General features: G+C 35.7%; 1 protein-coding gene across 2 annotated transcripts in view; it reads right to left on the bottom strand.

Annotated features, from left to right (window-relative positions):
- Positions 1 to 19,716, bottom strand: part of LOC145668256 (colorectal mutant cancer protein) — a 500,739-nt gene that overhangs the window by 314,850 nt on the left and 166,173 nt on the right. The gene's annotated exons all lie outside the window — the stretch shown is intronic.

Raw genomic sequence — 19,716 nt, 5'->3', positions numbered from 1 at the left:
GACGAGAGAGATCGGATCAGGGATGTTAGAGAGTTCGAATACTCGAGATTGCACAAGTAGGCCTGATACTACTCACATGCTAGGTGAACTTTCTCGTGGCTATATCGTTATCGTATGTCCTGTGGCTGGGGAGGCCAGAGTTCGATTTCCTACGGGATCTCATGTGGTTCGGATCCCACACTGAGCTGTAGTCCATATCTCATATGGTATTGTTGCTGAAACTGGTGCTACATGCAAATCAACCAACCAATGACATGCACCGTACATCCTCACTGGGTTTAATGATAACTATAGAAGCAGACTATGACCTTAAAGTTGGAAATGACTGGTATAATGGATGTCCCAATAAGAATGCAACATTTGTTAATTAAATGCGTAATTTAACAGGGAACTACTTATACTTTTAGTAGTCCCTCACGATTCTGCCAACACATTCTTGATCTTTTCGGTAAAATCGTTGAATAACTACAACTCAATTCTGCGTCGTATCACTTCCATATATTGAGTAAGATAATAACAAGTGTGTGTGTGTATGCTTATTATTATTATTATTATTATTATTATTATTATTATTATTATTATTATTATTATTATTATTATTATTATCTAAGGACGCGTCGAATCTGTTCCTTCTACTAAGTAATTCTTGATTCGTTCATGTAACGTAAGATTTTCAAATAGCTGAAGAAATTAGTGACATGCTTTCAGATCTCACAATCTCGGAACTCAATTCTGGTCGTCACGCAATTTGGAAACGACTTTCCCCATAGACTTTCTTGTAACTTTTCAAGTTTTCACAGTAACAACGCGTTATTCACTCGCATAACGGTTCGTGATTATTAATCGAATTTGCGTCTACAATACAGTTGTTCGTTTTCAGTATCGCCTCCCACACAGACTAAAAAATAACGGACAACCGAGATCGTGCCCAAATTAAAAAAAAAAAAAAAGTAGTTAGTACGGAGAGTCAAAAGAAACATTACTTGTTACAGAGACTTGAAAATTACTTAAAACTTCATTTCATCCAACATACATGTGAGAATTTTCGTCGAAAGTTTCTGAATTAATGGAACCTGGTTTGGAATTCAAGACTTGTACGTACAAAGTACTTAGATTATTTACTGATGGATGTAACAAATGATATGCAGTAATTATGAGAATATTACTTATTAGAAAACAGTTCAAAATTTTGCTTTACAATAATTACCGTATTTATCAGACTATAAGACAAGATTTTTTTCTTCAAATTCGTACTTCAGAAATAGGGAGGGTCATCTTACATTCGCAAACTAAGTTTTGGTTGTTGAGGTTAATATTTTTGTTATGTAATAGCTTATATTAAACGTTAAAATATATCCCCTATGTTGAAGCTATTGTACTGATTCTCAATACTGTAAAAAATTGTTCAAGTAAAAATGCATGTACCGAAAACTAATTAATGTATTTTTTTTTTTTTTTTTGCTTACGTTACCGTATTTTAACGTTTTTTTCTTTTTTTTTATTATCATAATTTAAGCAAGCAATAACTGGCATAAGTTTACAATAAGAATGTAGGAAAATGTAAGGAAAATAAGGAATCATCTTATAGTCAGTGTTGTCTTATAGTCGGATTAATACGGTAGTATACTGTATTAAGAGAGTAAGAGAGTAAGAGAGAAATGGATTGACAAAAGAATGTTTTAACTTTCAACTTTAGAAAAACAGTTCACAAAATTACTTTGAAAACATGAAATTCTAGGAGACGGCAGTTAATCTCTGCCTCCTTACATGATTTCCCTTACCTTAAGAAGCAATTCTCTCATAAATTCATGGTTTTTAAATACCTAAAATACTTTTTTCCCCAAATTTTAATGTATTTTTTTAAATAGGGGAAACTATACAATCGTGGGCACCTTAAGGCATTTTTTTAGCAATTAATTTATAACTTTTATACGTTTGGCCATTTGTATCTAATATTTGTCAAATAATATTGTTACAGTATGGGCTTTAAAATAAATATGATATCGGACTGAAATGTAACGTTAGGTACGTGTAATATTATTTAAAAAAAAGTACTATAACTTTTATAGTGATGGGCCCTACAGAGACTGAGTTGGGCACTTTTGATTATAGTTATGGGCACCTGTGCAGAAATTTCTAAAATTATTTAATAATGCCAAGATACATTACTTTGTTACATAAATGCATAATACAGCATCTCGTTTTGATGTTTTGTAGTTTTATAGTAACAATTATAATAAAAAAAAATTAAGAACTTATGAAATTAGGCACTCTGTTTGCCTAATCGCTGTCACTTTCAGTTTCGTCTAAGATCTGCAAACACTGGATACAATAACATACATCATCATTGTAGGCTTCTCCACAGCAAGAAGGCAAGCTTTATGAAAAGCCTGTCCACAGCGTTTGCAGTTCATTCCTGGAAAACGAGGTCCTACGCTCTCACCACACTGGTTACAAAAGCCAGAAAGTGAAAAGGAAATTACGGTTTTCTAATTGTTCCATACTGTTTTCCAACACCCTCACTTTCAATATGTTTGAATCTTCTTTGGATGCTAAAGAAGAATGAACTCCCTCATTTTTGTTCTCTTGCAGTTCGCCAAAAAGCACTCGTTTAGCCGGAGGGGCAGAGGGTAATTTCTCCATATCAGCTCCAGTTATACCTGGACGTTCACAAGAAAATAGACTAATACTAGGAGTATCTTCGTGTCTTTTTTCTACTTTCCCAGCTGGACCTGACTGTTTAACTTCACTTTCCCCTTTCTCTCCTCCTTCTTCCTCTCTTGTTTTTTTTTTTTTAATTTCTTTTCTCTTTGTGCAGCTCTTTCCAGTTATCTGATGTTATTACAAATGGGAATCTTTGAATATTGCGACCTTTCCGCTTTGGCGTTTCTGGCCTAATAAACAGTCCTTAAAAAGCGGCATATCTGATTTCTTGATTGGATACATTTTAGACCCCGGTCAGTAGTTCCGTTTTGCTCTTCTGGTGTTACCTCAACTTGTAGGGAAGTGCTTGCTTCCTCAAGTTGTTCTGCTAAAGCACTTTCAGTCTGTTGTAATCGTGGCGAGTTTGAGGCTTCATCTGACGGCAACTCATCATTTGTGTGGATTTTTATGAGCGTTTCATCTTTAGAAAATTCTTCAAATATTTTACAGAGAAGGCGAAAATCTTCACACTTTTCTTCATGACCATTTGCACCTTTATCTGTAAACTGTTTTATTTGGTTACATTCTCGGGCCGAAGTAAATCACAAAACTTCTCATAAGTCAAATCACGAAAACTTGATTGCATTTAAATTGTATTTACATAATATTGGAAATAATTTAGTCCTCACTCAGCGCCGCAAACTAACTTGGGCAGCTACCTGAGTGAAAACGCTGTGATTAGTTTCTTAAAAGCCGGTATTAACAGCAGTGGCAAATGATGTGCTGAGTAACCACATCCGAGGCATCAATGCAAAAATCACCGATAGACAATGGCCATTAGATCACAGAATTCAGCTTAAAAAGCAACTAGGCCTATTTCATACTTCATAACTTCACGTGTAAGTACTGTACATGGCCACAAGGTAAGTCACTGGCGTTTCTCCTAGCGCGAGTACTGTAGCTATATTTTAAATGTAATCATATGTGATAAATATGAATAGGCCTTGTTATTAATTTTCCAGGAAAAAAAACTGTACACTTAGCAATATGAAAAAAAAAAAGAGGCTTCGGACTTTTAACGCACACTGACGTTTGTGCAGTACTTCTCTTTCTTGTTATTTTTTGGGATCATGATCTAGGTCTAGCTGAGTCGAAGCGTCGAAACCTTCCTTTCATATTGGTAAGAGTGCAGATTCCCTCCTTTTCCCTAAAATTAAATATAATCAGATACATGAGAAACTTAAACCTACTTAAGTAACCTGATTAGAATGGGCCCTATACCGAGATCGTATTTATATACTCCCTTGTACATTTTTTCCTGAAAGGGGTCTCTATAAAATAAGCCTATTTCTATTGTTATGCTTAATCACGGCCGCCTTTATTGTTATACAGGCCAGTCATGAAATGGCAACTACACCTTTTTGCCTTCCACAGACTATCCATCCAGCACAGCCGGCTGCCCAAATTCTCTGCATTAACGTCTAGAGAAAGGGAGGATCCTCGCTAAAATGGTAGAGAAATAGTCTGTGGACTGCCAACTGTTGAATGTGGATAGTCTGTGGCAGGCCGACTTACGCAGTTGTTACATTCAAGGTCCTGGCTTGTATAACAAAGGAGGCCGTGGCTTAATTCAATATAAACATACAGTGATGGGCATAGTGAGTTTACAGTAATGGGCACTGGGCCCATCACTGTTAAATAACCTTTAAATTTCATGATTTTTTTGAGCAAGAAACACAACAGCCTGAAATGCACTTTAGGCTTAAAATAACGACAAAAAAATTCATATAGTAAAATATAGTTATGGGCACTAGGTGCCCATGGCTGTCATGTTCCATTAAATTAAAATACAGTGGTGAGCACCTCATGATTTGAGAGCAAAACTCATTTAGACTTACATCTCATTAGCACGAAGTGCTCTTATCGTTTAATAATCACTCAAAACACAAAATTTTAATTTCCAATTGATTTATAATGAAATCAAACCTTAATCAGTACACCTATCTGATTAAAAGAATTCTTTAGAAATGAACAACAACCATCACAATGTTTCACATCGCGCACCTTTCTACACCCCGCCTAGTGATGAGCAAATGCAAGACCAAGACCAAGACCCGGGTGGTCTTGGTCTTGGTCTTGGTCTTGCGCATGCAGTCTTGGTCTTGGTCTTGCACTGGAACCCTCGGTCTTGGTCTTGGTCTTGCACACCTAGTCTTGGTCTTGGTCTTGGTCTTGCACACCCAGTCTTGGTCTTGCTTGCAAGAGTCTTGCAAGTTTTGCTTTTAAGAAATCTATGATTTTCATAAGTAAATTTTACTCTGGATATAAGGGGTAATAAATCCTACATTGCGTCAATAGTGAGAGAAATACAATGTGTATTTCTAAATGTAATATATTTTACCTTCGTGTAAGTGTGATGATACTGTACAACATAGGCGATGACCTTTACGTTTTTTTTCAATGGGTGATCACGCTTCACTGCTTATAAGATAAATCACAACATTTCGTAATATTTCTATATGATTTAACAGATCCAATACTCCACTGGTTCCCAAACTGGGGAGGCTACCCCTGACAGTGAGACGCATGAAAGAAAACCAAGGCGGCACAGATTACTGAAATACCATAAATTGCAAAATTATTTTTACACTCCAAAGGTGTCAGATTTTTTTCTTTCCAACCACGATTAGCTCACCTTTGTATTGAACAAACTCCCAATATTGAAATTTTGTTTTACTGATTCTAATATGTACTGTATGGGGCAGAAACAAGGACATTACGCAAAAACGATGAAACAATTAGACTTTCGAAATGTGGGCATGGAGAAAAAAGGAGAGAATCAGCCGGGTTGAACGGAAAACGAATGAGGTGTTAGAAATAGTAGCAGTCGGGGAGAAAAGAAGAATTTTAGATGTAATTAAGAGGAGGACATTGGCTGAGGAGGAACTGTATTATGAGGGACGTGTTAGAGGGAGGGGGCGAAGGAGATTGTAGTTGAAGAAAGATATTAAGACAGAAAATTGCTACGTTAAGACGAAGAGACTAGCTGAGGACCACAGTCATCGAAGCTTCTCAGCTGCAGCAAGTGACCTGCCAATAATGGCAGAATAGCTATTATTATGACGATGATAATATGTTTTGCAATATTGACCAAAAAAAAGAGGCAAAAAATTAAAATAATAATAATTAAACCTCTTAATATTTTAGAATATGAAATGAAATTAAATTTGTGAGTTTTACGTCCCACGATTATGCCGGCTAGGCTAAAGGAGACGGGGATGATGAAAAATGAATGAAAATGGTGGAAAGAAGAATGTGGGAGGAAATGGGAGAACCCCGAGGAAACCCACGCACACGGTGTTTGTCCATCACAAAGTTCACTTGGCGGGACCCCAAACACCAGAACTGAACGCTCTACCACTGAGCCACCGCGCCCCCAATATTTTAGAATAATTTGAGTGAAAACTGAAAACGACTCAACTGTTTATGTCTTTTGTGTAAACTCAATTTATATAAATATTTTTGACTTATATTAGAAATACATAATAACGGCATCAAACTTCAAACTATTTGAAATAAGTACGAAATCACTCTCAGTTGTGAATATAGATTATTTATTGTTGTATAATGTTATATCATTGAATCCTAGATATGCCGTATACCTAAAGGGGCTATAAGTTATATTGATAAACAATTATTCAACGTATAAGTATCCGCCCATGAAATCAAACTTGCGGTCACATGCGCTAAGTTTTTGTCAATGTCATGAAAATGTTATTTCAATATTAATTTTATAAGTACACATTAAAAATTTCCAATGGATTCTTGAACCTCAGAGCCAAGGCCATACCCATGTAGTCGGCACCTATGGTGTACGGAATTGCCGATGTTCAATACTACATTTCTTTAGTTTTGGAAGAAGAACACCACTAATATGTTTTGAAATGAAATGAAATATCTACTTTAATGTCCCACGATTATTACACTGAGGCTAAGGGAAACAGTGATGATGAGAAATGGTGGAATGAAGAAAGTACGAGGAAACGGGAAAACCCACGTACAGGGTGTTTGTTCACCAAAGAAGCTCACATAGCGCAAGGTGCGATCGAACCAGGGCCCCATGTACCAGAGGTGAACGCTCTGCCACTGAGCTACCGTGTCCATAACATGCTCTAGTTTATTTTTGCTTATCCAATTCTTATGGACACAACTATTCTTCGTATGATTTTCCAAAATCCAATCATGGGCCGTCGTGAATGATCAAATGATGGCCAAAGTAAATCAGACATTGAAGTTATTATAGCTTGTAACGATTCGTAGAATTATGCTGTCGGTCGTCTCGTGAACAACCGATTCAAAAAACGACATACTGTAGCTATACGTTACAGGAGCAGATCGACTCACATGGATTGCATAAACTACTGGGAACACATTCACTCCGGTGGTATTTTTACTGGAGCCTAGAAGTTCACGTGAAAGATGTAATGGTTTTTCCCCTTCCTTTTTACATTCTATAAAAAATCAAGTAGTACCATACTTGTGCAAGACTCTTGCGCAAGAGTCTTGGTCTTGGTCTTGGTCTTGCAGGTATGGTCTTGGTCTTGGTCTTGGTCTTGCACCCCTTGGTCTTGGTCTTGGTCTTGCATCGGGATACCTGGTCTTGGTCTTGGTCTTGGTCTTGGTCTTGCATGCAAGACTCTTGCAAAAACTGCAAGACCAAGACTCTTGCGCTCATCACTAACCCCGCCACACACACGAAAGAAGGAAAACAATTGACAAACTGTGAGCGTAAAGAAGAAAGGCGTATCAACATTTGAAAATCGTCAATAGCTCGCTACGAGCGCTCAGACTCTTATTATTTGAAAATAATTGGCATAGGTGCCCATCACTATCAGAGTGCCCACGACTGTATAGTTTCCCCTATTAATTCATTTGTATACAAAAACTAAGTCTAGATTATTATTTCTAGATCAAAAACAAAAGGATACGTCAGCTCAGCCATAAAGAGCTCGCCTCTAATGTTAGGAGGTTCTCGTTCAATCCCAGAACATATGAATTTGTGGCAGATAACTTTGTGGGTTTTCTCAAATTTGGCCCGTTTCCTCACACTTATTTCACCATTTTTACATGTACACTCACATCACCATTTGCATTTATCATCTGTTCCCTCTAGATAAAAGAGCATAACCGTAGGGAAATTAACTAAAATTTTATTCTCATTTCTAAAGTAATAACAAATATTCGCTTTTAAATGATTAACACATTACATTTATTATATGCAAAAGAAAATTGATAATTTCTACTAAGCAAATGCACACATTTCTAACGTTTCCTCGTGTCTAAATATTTGAGTTAACGTTTTTATGCATGGACTAGCAGCGTTCACCCCGCTTCGCTGCGGTCACCCCGGAACGCAATAAACTTTGTTACTTAGATAATTTTTACTTTTTCGCTTTCAAGTGATATGATAAAAACCATAGAAGATTGCAGTAAATCTTAACATTATATCGCCTGTCATTTATGTTAACCCGCCCCGCTTCGCTGCGGTCATCCCGGTGCTGGCATATTGTAAAAGTGTCTGTAAAAATAAGCAAATCAATTAAAAAATTTTAAACAGAAGATTCAAGCTATTTTCCGCTGTATATCGCCTGTCATTTATGTTAACCCGCCGAGTGACACGGTCATGCGGGTTGCATATAAATACGTTTATTTTTACCTATGATGAACTAATAACAAAGGATTTGTACGTTATGGACACTTGAATGGTCAATTATCTCAAGACACTGGTAATTAAAAATTAAAGTGATATGATAAAAACCATCTAGGGTCCAAATCCTAATAACCCCCCAAAAATGAAAGAAATTGGTTCAGCCGTATTAGCGTGATGAGCGGACAAAATATTGTACGTTCTCTTTTATATATATAGATTTATGTTTGACTTCCCAGTAAGAGTTTATTTGGTTCAGAATCCACATGGAACTTTGTCTTACAGAGAGCATCGGCGCTGAAAAGTAATTGTAAACAAATACATTTCTCATACTAATTGATTTTTGCCTGGAAATCTACCACACACAATTAGAGAAAAACAAGTATAACAGTATTAAATGAACTACCCGTTACAAAAAAAAAAAAAAAAAAAAAAGCTTACTTGTACTTCATGAATCTCGTTCAGTGAGGCTGAAAATGACGGAACAAGGCATCATGATCGACTGGTCTCGTTCATTTTAAAATTAAAGAATGAACATTGTTATTAGTGACAGCGTCACTATCATGACACGAAGTAAATTTAGAGTAAGTGACGTGAATCTAGAGCTCACATTTCAATTAACGGCAAGTTAAGAAATTTCACTACACTATTTGTAATATAACGTATTTATATGCATAAAATGGCTTATAATAATAATAATAATAATAATAATAATAATAATAATAATAATAATAAAATTATTATTATTATTATTCAGTTATTATTATATTATTCACATAGCTATGAATACTGAAATGATTAGGGTATAATGGAGTGTTTGGAAGGTCTTATGAACAGAAGAAAAAAATTTCGACAGGGTACGCATGCAAAAAATACTAGATAAAGTTTATATCAGTGAATACCGTTTACGAAACATAAGTACCCAATCATAGCATAAGAAATAGAACGATTTTAGTTCTTCTGAATTGGAAATGTGAAATTTTAAAACGATTGACAGATTCTTTAAGAAAATTTTAGATTTAGTGTATTAAGCAAGTGAATGTTTCATGAGATCTGGCTGATAGTTTTAAGCAATGACGTTTTCAAACATTAGGCTAAAATGTAATTTTAAGACTGCTGTTCTTAGCTTTTCGTTATTTTAGATAGAGAGAGAGAGCTTGGTAATTTTTACAGCGTTAACAAGGAACTATTTCTGCTTAACTGACTTGTATCGATAATGTGTTGTATATTAGTACTCGTCTTCTTACTGTCTTCTTATTATTTTTACTATTATTATCATTATTTTTCCATCTCAATGTAGTATTCTGATATCACGTGATGTAGTTTTTGCCAAAAAGCTGTTCGCGACACTGAAATGAAGATTATTATTATTATTATTATTATTATTATTATTATTAAAGTTGTCGAGTACAGATTTAAAATTACATTCATGTACAGAGAAATTTTATAACTCATTTTTTCTTTTTAAAAAAAAGTGTGACTGAGATGCAAAAGTAGTTATAAAAATATTAAATGCGTGATTTTCGACACGAATAAACAACTTGCACGGTGAACGGTAGGGTAGACACCCATATTAAATGAACGTACAGCTGATAAGAACAAAATATAGTAACATGGATACAATATCGCTTCTATTCTGGATTAAGTGTAAAAACATGAGTTAGAAAGGTTGCTCGGTCACTTCCGCGTTCTGCGGGAGACTACTTACACACCATATTACTATCTCTACAACTATATGTAGTAGACGTGAAACACAAAATGGTGGTTTTAAAGATTATAAGTGAACGAGATATATGAAAGAAACCACCAACACTTTTTCGTGCATTTATATTTCGTATATTGTTCAAACATTTTAGATGCGGAAGATGGTAAAGTTGCATGTGTGCCTAATGACGTCATATCATTCTCCATCAAGACTTCGAATGAATGTCATCTGATCGTGCTGGAATGTTTAGAAATGAGATAATTTGGAGTTTCTCCGTGGAGGGGGTGGAGTTAAAAGTAAGCAGTCACGCAAAATACAAGGCCGTTTTATGAATTCACCACGTGCCACGCCAGTAACACGCAACGCAAGCAACCGACTAGTGAGAAAGCAAAGGCAAGGAAAAGACCATGTAAAGTCTTGTATGCAGTGACTGTGGCTAGTGGGAGATCTTGCAGATGTTTAGAGAAACAGCAACCGCTGTAATTTTATTCCTACATTAAGAGTCCCATTATAGAATATCTCTCAAGGCAATGAATTTAGAAAACAGAGAATTTTGAGAAGTTTCCCTTCTGAATTGAATATATTTAGTTTCGGAACAACTGTGCGGGAAATACAAATTATAAGTAATATTTACATCTGTTCATTCGCATATCTCACGCTAAATTATAGTTTGAGAGGTTACTTCAACAAAATAAAGTCAAACGTCGATCAAATTTAACTCATGCTGTAAGAATATGTTCCGCAATGTAAGTTGTAATTATTACTTTATTATTGCAATATACCAGTATATACGCAAATGATACCACATATTACTGAGAAAAATATTTTCCGTAACTGTGTCTTTCATATAGGCTTCCTCTGCAATTGAGTCTCCAACGAGATTGAACTTCTCGCAAAACGACCCGTTTGGGAGAGTAATGCTCCCGGAAGTACGTTCTTTCGCGCGCTACTATGGACAGCTGTTTTTAAGTTGGTCACAAAATTTTTATCATGGAATTCAAGGGAAGCAAAGCGAGCCCTGCGGGGCTTCTAACCCGTTTCTACTACTACTACTACTACTACTTATCTGCATAAAAGTAAGTAAATCACTTTGAGTATTATTTTCATCAGTGTTTAAAAATATATAAACACTTTCCTTGGGCCGGGTTCGAACTCACGCCAAAAGCGATATTCGTTACTAGCATGTAGCGTTAGCACACTCGGCCACAAAGACCGACAGCAGCCATCGTTTGATTACTGATATTTGAATGCAATGTGGCAAGAAATGGATAACGCCAACCAATCAGAACTGTGTATTTCGTTCTTACTTTCGGGAGCATTACTTTCCTGAGATAGTCATCTCGCATAAGAAGCTTAGTGAACCACTCTCAACAATTTCCTTCTCTTCTAGATCAAAAATGAAATCTTTGAGTTTTACGCCCACGGTTATACCTGGTAGGATAATGGAGAGAATGATGATGAGAAATGAATGAAATGGTGGAATGAAGAAACTGGGAGTAAACGGGAAAACCCTCAGAAAACCCACGCACCAATACTCAGAACGGTATTTGTCCACCACAAAGTTCACTTGGCGCGAGCTGGGATCGAACCAGGGACCAGAGATGGAGTGGGTCGGTGGATCAAGTGGATCGTTTTCTGAGTGGGTCGTGGATCAACACCAACTGGCCCACTGTGACCCACCACCCAACGTGACCTACTGCGACCCACCACCCACCATGACCCACTGCGACCCACCGACTCAGTATGATCTACCTACGTACTCTACTCACTGCATTGTAGACAGTATCTTCTCAAGACTGGTAAATTTGTCTTCGTTTTACTTTCAAGACCTTCATTTTCCTTCCTTTTCCATTTGTTTCTGTCTACTTATCTGAGGTGAGTACATCTAACCAAGTGAAAAAAGAACTTCAGGCACTTTTGGATATTGATATTTTTAATTGTAATAACAGCAATAGGACTTATACTACTACTTGGCTTTCGAGATCTGTGAGTTTTTAGAGGAGCTAACTACTGAAAAAATTACAGTATCACTGTAATATATAAATTATTATATAAAAAATTGAATGTAACTATGTGTGCCTGATCATCACGGTCAAATTGCAAAGTCAAATGAAATTACTTTTGGTATATAGTTAGGCCTTAATGCAAACTGGGATGTTATATTGCTTTCATTATAATGCATAATATCCTAAGGAGGTAGTGAGGATCCGAATTTTTGCGGAAAAAAATGAGTATCTCGCAAGCCGTTAAACTTACGGAGCTGAAATTCAGAGTATTAACTCTCTATTGAAAATAAACAGAATGTGTCCTAGCATTTTTTTAAATTCTCCTTTATGGGGGGGGGGACTTTCTATATATGGAAAATTGGTAGTGAGTTGGTTTGTAAAAGTGATCGAAAACGATCGATATTATTTTTAAAAAATCAGAAACAAAAAATACAGTGCTTGGCTTCATATATCTATTGCTATCACTATAATAATTGCTGAAGCTTATGTTTATTATATGGAGCGCTTACGGCACAGGACAATCAACCCATAAAGTTGTGAGAAAAATAGGCATAAAATTTTGTACTGTAAGCTTAATTACAAGGAAATTTTAAGTTTGAATTGTACGCATAATTATATGGAAAATTTTGCACTTTTTTTTCTTTACGTTGGTATACTTACCTTGATTTGGAACTTTCAAATTTCATCCTTTTTTTCCACTGAAAAGTATCGATAATTCAACAAGGAAATAATTATAATATGATAATTTAATTGAAATTCATCGTGATTTGGCAAACAGCAGTGTGATAATTAAAGGGGAAGAAGGAGGGAAACTCCCATTCACCTCTGAACATTCTCCAGAAACCTCGTTCCCATTTTCGAAACGAAACTTAAAATCATTTAACGTGATGTTATTGCCCTATTATCTCAACAAAATACAGGCTGCGCGCAAATTCGCTTTCCGCAACCAAGTTATTTCTTCACGTATTGGGTAAAGAGACTTTGTGCCCACCCTGTATATTTCTCTAAGATGAAGCATAAATATAGTATAGCGTGAGCTCTATTTCAGTAAAATACCAACTGCGTCCTTAGAAGTGATGAAAATATTTATTGAAGTTTCAAATTCTAGGGGAGGGACAAAGTTCATATTTTTTTTCTAACGAGCTCAATTTTATGTTTTTCTGGAGGGTTTGAAACATTGATGCTTTCTCTGTCCAGGGGCGGCTTTAGGATTTTAATTTTGGGTAGGCCCCTTCCCTCGCTTATGGATACACAGACCTACACATTTGATTAATTAATTACAGCAGAAAATTACTTTTACAGTACTGGTTGATGCTATTTGTTAAATAATTACCTACCATTAATGTAAATAGCGGAAAATACAGTACATTTACTCTTTATTGTATCTTTTATTGTTTACATATTTTTCAAAATTTTTAGGTAGGCCCGTGCCTATCCAGCCTACCCGCTAAAACCGCCACTGTTGCTCTCCCTGGAAAAGTTCCATGTTACGATGCTAGCCACGGATATGTTTTATGGTTTCGATAGTTGGTCAAAGTATAAAAACACTAGCAAATTTTCACATTACCTTGTTCCATCAAAACAAAACCCGTTTCGGTATATATATATATATATATATATATATATATATATATATATATATATATATATATATATATATATATATATATATATATATATATATATATATACCTACGTAGGTACTCACAACTAAACTTAAAATAGTATTTCATTAAGCAAAATATTTATTATACTATAATGAATTTGTGTTCAAATATGCTATATTATTTATACCTGGGCTGGGATTCCTCTTTTTCTCTTACGATAGGCCTATAATGATTTTGAGATATACTGACATTTTATAAACAAATTGACATATTTTGTTTCAGTTCAACAACAGAGGTACTCAATGTTGCTTTCATTAAACAATAATAACATTGGATTTACAAATAATAGTCTGATAATTCCGTGATTTCATTTTAACTTTCCACACTTCATTTACAGCTTGATGTGATGTCATCGAAAACCAATGGTCGAAAACTAATTTCCTTGGAGAGCAAAGACCAATTGTTAATTGAACGTGATTCCCTCAGTTCCATTCAACAACAATTACTCTAGCACAGGATACGAGTGGTATTTTCACAATTACCAGACGATGAATCTTCCCTGTCCCATTCCCATATTAAACTAAACAACTTCCATAACTCACACGACGCATACATATTTAAGTGCAGTTTCATGTTCTGATTTAACCACAGAAAACTACGAGTATCAGGTTCCGAATTGTTGTTGTTAACATCTCCAAACCCATTAGATCTGAAGCACGAGTTAATTCTGCTGAAAGAAATTAACAATTCGTTGTTATTTGTGATCACAGATGGTAATATTATGAAACGTATTTTCCATATTATGATTCAAAGTAGCCTGAAAAAGTAACAAAATGAAAAACAAGATGAACATAGAAAGAAGTTGCTCTGAACTCTCAAACGCAGGTTATTTTTGAAAAAGTAAATAACAATAATAAATGTATCTATCTTCTAATCCTTCATATATATATATATATATATATATATATATATATATATATATATATATATATATATATATATATATAGGATGTTTCAAAACAACACCGACAACATTTGGGAGGTGATTCCTGACACCAAGACAAGACAAAAAGGATAACCAACCTGGGTGCACAAATGCTTCTTTTCGGAGTTATAGGCTGCCGAAAACATGAAAAAAAATAAACTTTAAAGGTCAATAGCTCCAAAACTATGGGACTTACCGTAGTCGGGTCAAGACTTTACTGAGGAACTAGTATGTGACCTATCCAAATATCCAAGCAACACTTTTTATAGAGGTAGTTTGTGAGTACTTCCAATTATGTGCTTGTAGCCAAAGTCCCTCTTTAAAAATTGTTGCGTGAGTACCGCAGGATTCTGAAACATGGATTTTTGGATAGGGTACATATTAGTTCCTACGTGAAGTCTTGACCCGAGTACTCCCCACCTAAGGTGTCCGAACTCATGACGTCGGCACTTACTAATTCGGAACTCAAGCTTACTCAGACGAAATGACGTGAGTACGAAGACGAAATGAACGAAATCTTTTGATGTTACGTCCACGTTTGTGCCGTGCAGGCTAAAGGAGATGATGATGATAATGAATTAAATGGTGGAATGAAGGAAGTGGGAAGAAACGGGAAAATCCTGAGAAAACCCAGTTTTCATCAACGTAAACTATGTTTGCCTACCACAAAGCAAGTGTGAAATTGATTGACCGTGCTGTCAAAATGATGTGAGTGTGAGGTTGACTGAGCTGATCTTGAAATGAAGCTGTGAAAGTGAAGTCGAATGAATGTAATGTCAAAATGATGATGTAAGCATGAGTTTGAGTGAACGTGATGTTGGCTGTTGATGAAGTGAGTGTTAAGTCTAAATGATGAGAGTGACGTTAATCCAACCCTCTGTGAATTTTAGCCAATAATTTAAAGAGGATAAACAACATCAAGAATTTAAAAACTCACTCAGAGAGTATCTAGAAAATACAATTAAGTAACAACTGTTTCCAGATCTTTTCTAAACAGAAATTTCGGTACGCACTTTATGAGTTATAATTGTCGGATATAGCATGCAAGACTACTGATTTATATATTAAAATGCTAGGTTTATATATTTGTCTCCAATAAAGGTTTATATGTTTGTATACAGGAAATAAAATCCTTTCGACAATGAGATATCGAAAACAAGTGCTAGAAACGTGCTGTTTTCAATCGTCGATTTCAAACTTTGTGTAGACTGTCCAGTTCTAATTGATTTAAAAAAAAAAAAAAACATGGCCGTTATTTCTTTATTACATTTTTAGAAGTACACTGAAAGGGTTGAAATTTAAAAAAAGCATCATATCCTACGAGTTATACATTCAAACACCACATAGTTGTATACAGGGGTTGTACGGTATATATCTCAGGCTTTTGTTTCATACCAAAATGATAATGAAAAACGAAGGATTGAAAAAATAATCGACAAAATCTCCCCTTTATGGCACCCCTTGCCGATTTTTATCACGACGCCTTCACTTGCGTCTGTAAAGAAACATGTACAAGGTGATTCATGCTCGTATGTGAATGAAGAGCTGCGTGAGAGAGCGCAGGTTCAACTAGTAGTTCATTTAATATAATATTTCAAACTTACGGTATCGTTTGCAGAGTTGCCTACGAGACCAGGATTGAAGTTGTCTATTCTCAAAAAAGTGTCGTGAAACTGACTCGTCTTGGAAAGTGTTTCCGTTTCTATTCGAAGAGTTCTGTTTCATCTTGTATATAGTCACGAAAAATATATATCTCATCTCGTCTTATGAGCAACCTCATTGTTGTTATTTAATATAATAATTTACGAAAAGCATGGAAGCGTGATAGAGAACTTAACGAAGACTCTTGATGATTCATGGATATGCCTATCTTTTAGGTTCAAAAAAGATGGATAGTTAGTGAAAGTGAATAAAAACGTAGAGAAATGGAGAACATGCAGAAAACGTATGGACAACAATGTATTTAATATGTATAATCATGTAGGAGATCAGGAAATACTGTTTGGCAATACATGACACTTTTGTTTTACATGTCTCATTGCAATAATAGTAATAATAATAATAATTACCATAAGAAACATCCATTGAATTCCTATGCTTATTTTTAAAATATGACTCGTTAAAAACAAAATTCAATTCAAACAGGAACCATTTTTATTTCTGGAAAACTAGGTCAGCTCTCTCACCGACTGACCTAACTTCAGTTCGAATCAACGATCCACAGTATTCATCTTCCCCATGGCCACCAGTAAAAGATCCAACGCAAACATAAACTTCAATATAAAGAGAAATAAAACAGGGGAAATGGCGCAGTTAAACGTGAAGTAAGGTGAACCATGGGTTTATAGGACGATGGAAAGCTCAGGAGGAAACAGGTATACGTATCTATGTTTGGCCATTGTGTATATATACACAAAGAGAAGCCTCATTTGCACCATATATGTTTGAAAACACTAGCATTCTCATCGCGTAGAAAGGAACATACATGCAATGTTAATCTCGCTTTTTACAATCCTTTCTATACTTCTCTTCGTGTTACTTTCTTTCAGTTGCTGAAATAGCAGAAACGTGTTATTCCCATATCTATCAAACTGAAGAATCAAAATATATGTTGAATCTGTAGTAATACAGAATGTATAATTACCTGCCGACTGCTTCTAAAAAAGAGTAGACTAAAATTCTTATGTAATTGAACTCTTTCCGTCGATAGAACATCCAGCTCACATGCTGAATAGAAATAAAAATATCAAACCATTGTTTCCAACTGGAATATGGTAAGCACACGGAAAATACTAGGTAAATACTACATTAGGCGCTCTTTAATACAGCATTCTACTCTTCGGCACATTCTGTAATCCGGCACCGATAGGACAGATCGTTTTTTTTTTCTAAACACTAACGCTCATGTGATTATTTCTTGGTATAATCCAGCTTATTGCAACTTGTTTTAAACATTACTGTACTGTATTAATATTTGTGCTTTATTGTTACAAAAATACGTATTCACTTGAATAAATATTCAATGTTTGAATTTAATTTTCTACTCTACTGAATTATAAATAACAAGAAATTTAAACTCCGCAGAATGACAAAATACTTTGTATAGTATATTGTCTACTGCGCTCGCGTTCTCGATCACCAGTTATGAACGTTAAGTTAGTACAACCTGGTTCACCTCCATCAAAACGTCGACACATTGAGATGCCGCTTGTCGTTTTAATTCGATTTCATACAAAACAGCGAACTCAAATGCCTCCTACATAAACTGAACAAACTGTAACTGTAGCTCAGCTACTCTCCTACATAACCACCTCTCTTCAAACCATACATCCATTTGATACGCCACATATTCTCCAACAGATCCAATATGCTGCCCGAAATGTTTTTCATGTTAACCTTCACGCTACATATTCAAGACAATGTCTATTTCCATGCTAATCCGCTCGGAACAGCAATCGAAAAGTAACCTGATCACGAAACTTGCACTACAGTATATTTCTTAATATTCTATCGTTGCTAACACAAACAAGCTTTTATTCGAGCATCTTCTTCTTGAAGAAAAAGCTCACGCCTTTCTGTCGAATGAAACCTACCTTACATCTAAGCAAAGCTGTAAAATACCACATTATCAACTTCTACGCTATGACAGCACTCTTCCAGCGCAACGTGCAAATAGCGGCGTAGCTATCGACAATCCTCTTACTCTTGCCATCCGACAATATTTCCTCCTATTTCGTCTTCCAGAATACCTCATAGTTAGGACTTATATCATCAACTGTATGTTACTCTTGCAATCATCTATATACGGCCAGGTCACCATACCCCATTCGTCTCATTTCAATGTATCTCCAACACCTTGCGTAATTATATCATCATCAACATTCATAGTAGGTCGGTGGGTGAGAAACAACAGTTCATGAACTTCACTGAAACAAACACATGGTTAGCGTCATTCATCAACTCCAGATGTACATACGGCCTATCTCACAACCCAGTTCAGATATTGTGATTACTGCCTCCCTTCACAACCGCTGTAATGATAAAGTTCTGGGGAACTTGGGGAGCGATCATTTATCAATTATATTATCAATCACGTGTCCGAAATCTTTTCACATCATATTTAGTCATACTGCTCGACGAATTATCCATTTCGATAAAGCAAACTGGGTCACTTATAGAAATGATATAACTACTGCGTTGGCGGACACTCCTAATCCTGAAACAGAAGAAGCACTTTATACTACACTAAATACTATCAGCACCGCAATTCAAAACGCCAGGGATAAACCATTCTTGCTACCAAGCTTACTTCTCCATGCCATCCTCCGTTACCTCCGCAATACTTACCTCTCATTCAACGTTCCAGAGATCTCTACAAAAATATTTTCATACCAGAAACGAAGAAGCTCTTCGGCACCATCGGTAGCTACAACGCACTGTCTCCAATTACCTTAAAGCTTATAAAGTAGGAAACCGGATAAAAACATGTAATTCCTTAGCTGAAACAGCTCACCCTACACAAAACTGGAAGCCGTTCCATCAGCTTACAGGAAAAACAACTTCTTATGTTAAAAGGACTCTCCACTACAAGATGACAAGGATAAAGCCGACGAATTTGCAACATAGCTGTAGGGAATCTTCACTCTGCTTCTACCTGCTTTCTCTCAGCGTCTTCATAGGTTGAAACTTAATTTCGACATCTTTCATCTCCAACACGACATCCATCATAGTATCTCACACAAGAATGAACTTACTAAACCAATTACGGTAACCGATAGCACTCGCACTGTCCAGCACAAGAAAAACACTACAGCTGGTTTCGATGGATTACCTAGATAACTATATATTAAAGAAGCATCCTATCCATTACTCTTCTTTACATTATTTATACATTTATCTTTCGAACATACTATATTCCTTGTGAGTGGAAGACTTCAAAAACCGCTAAAAACCCGCTATGGTTTCTAAAACCACACACACAAACAAAAACTGCTTCTTCTTACAGCCCATTTAACTTACTTCTGTGTATTGCAAAATTTTTGAAAGAATTCTTGTCCGATGAT

This window comes from Thermobia domestica, chromosome 13, assembly GCF_964235325.1.
Source record: "Thermobia domestica chromosome 13, izTheDome1.hap1.1, whole genome shotgun sequence".
Taxonomy (NCBI): Eukaryota; Metazoa; Arthropoda; class Insecta; order Zygentoma; family Lepismatidae; genus Thermobia; species Thermobia domestica.
The sequence above is the reverse complement of the archived record's forward strand: the minus strand, read 5'-3'. Positions and strand labels throughout refer to the sequence as shown.